Source organism: Sciurus carolinensis, unplaced genomic scaffold, assembly GCF_902686445.1.
Source record: "Sciurus carolinensis unplaced genomic scaffold, mSciCar1.2, whole genome shotgun sequence".
NCBI classification, from domain to species: Eukaryota; Metazoa; Chordata; class Mammalia; order Rodentia; family Sciuridae; genus Sciurus; species Sciurus carolinensis.
Window position 1 is genome coordinate 1,056,575 of NW_025920133.1, and position 6,792 is coordinate 1,063,366.

The 6,792-nt window shown below is 38.7% G+C and overlaps 1 pseudogene; it reads right to left on the reverse strand.

Annotated features, from left to right (window-relative positions):
- Nucleotides 1-404: 404 nt before the first annotated feature.
- Nucleotides 405-1,023, reverse strand: LOC124974146 (ubiquitin-conjugating enzyme E2 E3-like; annotated as a pseudogene).
- Between the last annotated feature and the right edge of the window lie 5,769 nt (nucleotides 1,024-6,792).

The following is a 6,792-nucleotide window of genomic DNA, read 5'->3' on the forward strand; positions in this document are numbered from 1 at the left end:
CCATATGCTCAGAAATAGATCTGGGTTTAATACAAATGACATAATTCCTAGTCATCTACAGTTACTTTTATAACTTCATACAGATAATGAATTAGGCTAAAATGCACTATAATATTTGGTAGACTTCAGGACCAGAGTCCTTAGTACATCACAAAATACTTTTTGATATCCCAAAGAAGCAAGACTTGCAAGTAGGCGTTTTAAACATAACTAATCTACAGCTACAAAGTTCTACTCTTGGTAGCATTTACCTTTTTGGGGAGTCTCCCAGTGTCCAAAGGATAAAAGCAGAGAGTAGAATCAGTATAACATACACAGAAGTCCATACTGTAAAGGCTATAAAGATTTGCAGCACAGTGAGAAGATGCCTTCTGCTCCTTCACACTGCATACAAATTACGTGAATTATGTTGCATATCTCTTGGTCCACTGACTGGCTATCCTGTCGTGTTGTGCTCTGTTGGTCAAATACTGAGTGGCTGTGCTTCCAACCAGAGGATCCGCAGGGTTGCAGTCTGTCAAAAGGGAACAAATAGACAGCAAAACCTTTGAAATAGTCAAAGCAGGACTCCAGTTGTCTTTAAGGATGTCCAGACAGATGTCCCTGACTGTTGATGTTGCAGTGATAGATTCTCGTGCGGAAAGTAACCTTTGGTGGCTTAAATGGATAATCTGATGAAAATGTGATATCCAGAAAAAATACACCACCTTCATATACAGAACCTGGTGGGCCAAGTATGGTTGATCTCCACTCATAAATGTTATCTCCTTTAGGCCCAGCACTGCAGTTAGGAGGAGGATCAAGGGTTATTTCAGCTAGCTCCTTCTGAATTCTTTTAGCACTAGTGGATAACTTAGCAGTGGTTTTGCTAGAGAGTTTGATGTTCTTCTTCTGCTGGGTGGCAGAAGGTTTTCTTTCTTGTTCTTCAGGGTCTGGAACCGCCTGGACTCTCTGGTCCGCATCTGAACTGCCACTGCTGGTGCTGGGGCTCTCATCATAGAACCTTTGCCTATCACTGGACATCTTGATGAAGTTATCTCTTGAAAAACTCGGCCGCCCGCCCGACCCGCTCGCGCGCCGCTATGGTGTGGGGGAGGCAGAGAGAAAAAAAACCTTCGTTAAGGAAATGGAGGCAGCTGGCGGGGAGAAAGGGGGGTTAGGGAAAAAAAGAAGCCAAGGAGGCTCTGGCCGGGGAGTGTGGTACATTGAAAGTCGGAGGGGGTTGTGCAGTGCTGGGCTCGGGCGGAGGGTGGCGCGCCCAGCGCCTTTGGAAAAAAGGGGGGGGTGGGAGCTCGGCTAGGCGAGGGCGTGAGCTCCCTGCGAAGCGGAGGGGACGCGGGAGATCCCCGCGCGCTGTGACCTCCCGCCCGCCTCCCGGCTTGGCTCCTCCCTGCCGCGCAGTCAGCAAGTTCGGAGGGGAACCTCACAAAGATTTTTTAAAAGACATGTGGTCAGGGTTAGAGTAGTGGGTGGAAACATTTCCCAGTGGAACTACTGGCTCAGGCTCTGCTACCAGAAAAGAGATTCTTCCAGAAGGAATTATTTCAGAAGATTACATGTATGTATATGTATGTATGAATATACATCTCAAAACCACATATATGTTGTAAATTATACACAAAATAAATTTTAAAACTCACATGTTTTAAATCTCAGCAACACAATTTAGGAGGCTGAGGCAAAAAGGTGGCAATTTTTTTTTTTAATAATTGCAATTTCAACATCAGCCTTAACCCCAAGAATTTTGTGTCCAAGGCAAATGTTTGTTTATGCACACCCTAGTACCAGCTGTTTCCAACAAAAGTGGCCTGTTAATGTTATTACTATAAGGAAATTTCTGTCCCCACCATTTGAGACTTACCTCCAGGAGGAGTTCGCACAGGATTAGTAATTTTAGAAAAATAGTGAGACGGACAACACCCTGTTTTTGCCCTTTAAAATACAAATATGAATATGTAATTTTTGAAAACCAAAACCAAAGCCAAGAAAAAACAAAACGAAGTGAGCCCTAGAAACCTAAAATGGCCCTGAACAAATTAGCAAGTCCCTGTCTCAAACAATAAAATGTGCTGCAGATGTGGCTCAGTGGTTAAGCACCCCTAGGGTCAGTTCATTGTACCAAAATAAATAAACAAGAAGGGGAAAGAGAGGAATAAACAAACATATTGCTCAACAAATGACAGTGTGTGGCATTTTTCTGAACTTTGATTCAAGCAAACTATTAAACAGAACGGTACAATAGTAAGTAAAATGCAAAAAATGAAGCATTCTTATGCTTTAGAATTACATGTTTAAACTGTTAAACATGCAGTCGAGAAGTACTGAACACTACTGTACATGGAAATGTATCTCATCATGCTTTCATGAATGTTTAAACGTTTGCTTGATAAAAAATAAAATGAACTTAGAAACAGCTCAGGAAACAGCAGTCCTACAGAAGGATTGGTGCAGGGCATCCTGGGAAGGTTGACTATTCCATGATCCCAAATAAAGCAGGAGTGAGCATGGTCCAAGTAATGGATGTGGACTCAGGAGGCCTGGGTCCTGCTCTGGTCCTATTCTTCCTAGATAAGTGACCTTGAATGGAGACACACTCCACTTTGTGATGCATGGGGACATCCCACCCAGCCCACACATTTGAATGGTGCTGTGAATCATGAACACTGACATTCTAAGTGCTAGCAATAATATAAACCGGTGTAAGCCTATGGTGACAGAGAAGCCATGAAAGTATTGTTGCTGACTTGATTGGAAGAAAGACAGCTCAGCCACTCCACAGAAACAGTCCCTTATCCAGTAAACATGGGAAAACTCCAAGGACACTGCAGATGAAGTTTATGGGAAAGGGCACAGTTGGCTGGCAAAGGTCAAATGCAAAGGTCAGCCAGACAGCACTTGAGTCAATTAATTGACTTCTGCTCCTCACTGATGACTAAGATGAACCCAAATGGAACTTTCAGCAGAGAAGAGAAGCAAACATTAAGGCATGCCTCTGAGACCTTCCCTTCTGAAAAAAATATTTACTTCAGCCAAGGAAAGACATCATGAACCCACAGCTCACCACCTCAGGCAGAATACTGTGAATAGGCCAAAGTGACTGACAGAGTTTTGAAGTCAGACTCTGGGATCTCCATCAGGGGCCCTCCAATTGGTAAGGAATGTCCTACCTGAATATCTCATTATCTATAAGCTGGGAAACACCACCACTGGCAGAGTGATATGGAGAATAGGATGTGAACACATGAGGGTGCTGGAACAATCCCTAAATATAGAGAAAGTGCTCAAGGTCAGAGCCGTCCCATGCACTAAGTGACTGTGTAATAGGTTCCTAACCATGTATCAGGTCAGGAGGTATATGATAATGTCACTCAGTCCTATTACTAGGGATGCTGCTGTTGATACCTTTTTAAGAAGCAAAATAGACTTATAGGTACATACCATCATATCAGGAATAAAGAAGGTTAAGAAAGGTATCAATCCACAAGAGCACAAAATCAACTTAAACATTGCACTCCTAAAGACCGCCAAATACATGAAGAAAAAAATGATAAAGAGGAAACCTATAATTGCAGTAGCTTGGGAGGCTGAGACAGGATCATGATTCAAAGCCAGCCTTAGCAATGGCAAGGTGCTAAGCAACTAAGTGAGATCCTGTCTCTAAATAAAATGCAAAATTGGGCTGGGAATGTGGTTCAGTTCAATCCCCAATGCCAAAAAAAGAGGAAAAATAACACAATTATTTTTTGAGATCTCAACAATCCGCTCAATTAAAAAGTAAACAAAATTTGAAAGGATACAGATTTTAACATTTACAAACTTGATCTAATTTAATTTATGGAACATTCCACCAAAATGACAGGACAAATTTTACTGGTTTCCAGGGTATAAGGAAGAACATTTTCATGACAAAACCTTAGTCTAATCTAGAAAACTCTCAATAAAATTAAAAGGATTCTAATTATACAAACTATATTCTCTGATCACAAGAGAATACATTTAGAAAGTGCAACTGTAATATCACTAGAGATACTATGAATGTTTAGAATACAGAAATAAAAAAGGATTACAAACAACTTTAGGCCTACAAATTCAACGACTTTGATAAAATAGACACATTTCCTAAGACTAGAAATACAAAAGCTTATATGAGAAAGATAACCTGAACAGCCCTGTATCTATTAAAGAATTTGAATTGACTGAAATATTTCCATTAAATCTAGGCTGAAGTAGGTTTAATGGTGAAGTTAACAAACTATTTTTTTAATGGAGTGCAAATTAAACCCAGTGCATGACACATGGTAGGCAAGTGCTGTACCATTTACCTTCATCCTTAGCAGCTTTTAATTTGAGAGAAGTTCTCACTAAATTGCTGAGTTTGGCCTTGAACTTGCAATCCTCCTGTTCTTAGCCTCCAGGTACCTGAGATTACAGATGTGTACCAATGTACCCAGGTTTTCTTAACTATAGACAAGCATACCTCAAGAAGACATGCAAAACCTCTAAAAATTTTAATGAACTGATCTTGGCAATATAAAATATGGACAGTACATCATGACCAAGTGAGAATTTTCCTAGGAATGTAAAGATGGATCAGTCTTTTAAAATCAATAATTTTCTAATAGATGCAAAACAAAGCATCAGACACAATTTGATACCACTCATAATGAAAACTCATCATACTGAAAATAAAAGGAAAGTTCTGGAAGTTTTATCAAGTTCAATAAAGAAAAGTAAATAGAACCAGACTCTGAAGGAAAAGAAAGCTGTGTCCAGCATCAACACAACTGTCTATGTAGAACATTCTACTAAAAGTCTCCTACAAGGAATAAATCACTTTAATGTGATCATGGAATACAATATCTAGAGGAATATCAACTGTATTCATTCAAGAAAGGAAGAGGGAAAGTAAAGACATGAAAATTTTTCATTAGCCACTTCAAACATAGAAATAAAACCTCAGTGAGAAACTAATCCACATCCATCAGAATAAAATAAAGACAAATTCTGGTGAAAAGGCAGAGAAATTGGATCCCTTTATATATTGTTGGTGGGAATGTAAAATTATACAGCACCTTTAAAAATACTTTGACACTTTCTTAAACAAGTACACATGGGTCCCAGCAGTGGCTCTCCTTGGTATCCATCCCAAGGAAATGGAAACAGTTCCACAAATATCCCGATATAAATATGCCACAGCTAGATTGATAAGCACCCACCAAACTGGAAATATCCTCATGAACTTTTGATGATGCCCAATGAGGGGCTGTTTGTCCATGCCACAGAATATAACTGAGCAATAACATGGAAGAACCTACTGACAGACACAGCAGCCTGCTTGGAGAATGTTGCTGGGTAAAAAGCACCAATCCACAAAATTTACACAATGTGTAATTCATTAACACACATTGTTGAATACCTGGCATCACAAGCATGCATCACTGTGTACAGATTTTACAAATAATTTAAGGAGAAAATATTACCAATTTATACAAAAGTCTTTGCAAGGGATGCTTATGATATAAATCTGAAACTTGAATGATAATCTGCATGGAAAGAGTCATATATGGAGAAGCTGCAGAAGCATGCACACATGCCAGTACATGTAACTCTGGTGAATCTGACTAGGCGTAAACTAGAGTACACTGAATCCAACTTACTGATTGTACCAGTACACTAGTTAGGCAAGATGGGTTACCATTAGGAGAAATGGAGTGAAATATACATTTCTGATTTATTTCTTATAACTGCACATAAATTTTCACCTACTCCAAAATAAAGTATTTTAAAAAAACCAAATACTATGGTTATCAAATGTTTGAAAATATTGGAGTTTCAAGTCCAAGAAAAATATATTTTAAACATAAAAACTATAATATTATAACTTTGTTCTTTCATTTTATCTGTTTCCAAAATATTCCTTAATAAACAGAATATTTTTAGTGATTAAAGATTAAAACAATTAAATGGACAAATTCTGCAGATACAAGTTATACAAAAAAATGAAAAATTATTTTAAATCAATTGCACTTCTATATTGTAAAAACAACTACCAAAAATGATAATTTTGATTGTTCTGAGGATCGAATTAAGGGACACTCACAAACTTTGTCACCTTTAATTTTATTTTAAATTTTCCAGACTGGCTTTTACTTATGTTGTCATCTTCCTGAGCAGCTGGGAATGCAGGCATGGCTCTTTGCACTCACCAGAAATTGAACTTTAAAATAGCACCATTTACAACACATTTCAAAAAGTGTGAATACTTATGAATAAGTTTCACAACCCATCAAAGAAACATTAATATACAAACCTGAGGGAGACTTAGATTGGTGTGGGCAATAAGGACAGGATGGCAAAGGAGAAAGCCAAAGGCAGGGCAGACAGTGAGAGAACAAAGAGTGTATGCCAATAAGGCCAAATTTCTAGCTGACAAATGTGCCCATGGACATGAGCAGAGACCCAACAGAAAGACTAAAATGGATATGTGGGCATGGGAATTGGAAGCAACACTAAATAAAAAAGAGCCTAGAGTCAGAGGAGATAAGGAGGGCCCAAAACCTTTGAAAAGAACAAGTCAGTACTTTCCTATAAGATTCCAGACTCTGACTCTGGGGTTCTTTCTTTTCAGAGGAGTCTGTTACTTTACTACCTTTGATATTGTAAAAAAAAACATGCTGCTTGCTTGCTATCTTCCTGCCCTATTCAAAGCAAAAGAAAAAAAAAATCAAAAAAATTTTGACCAAAATTACTCAATGGCTGGGTTTTAGAGTGCTTCCTTAGCAGGTATGAGAT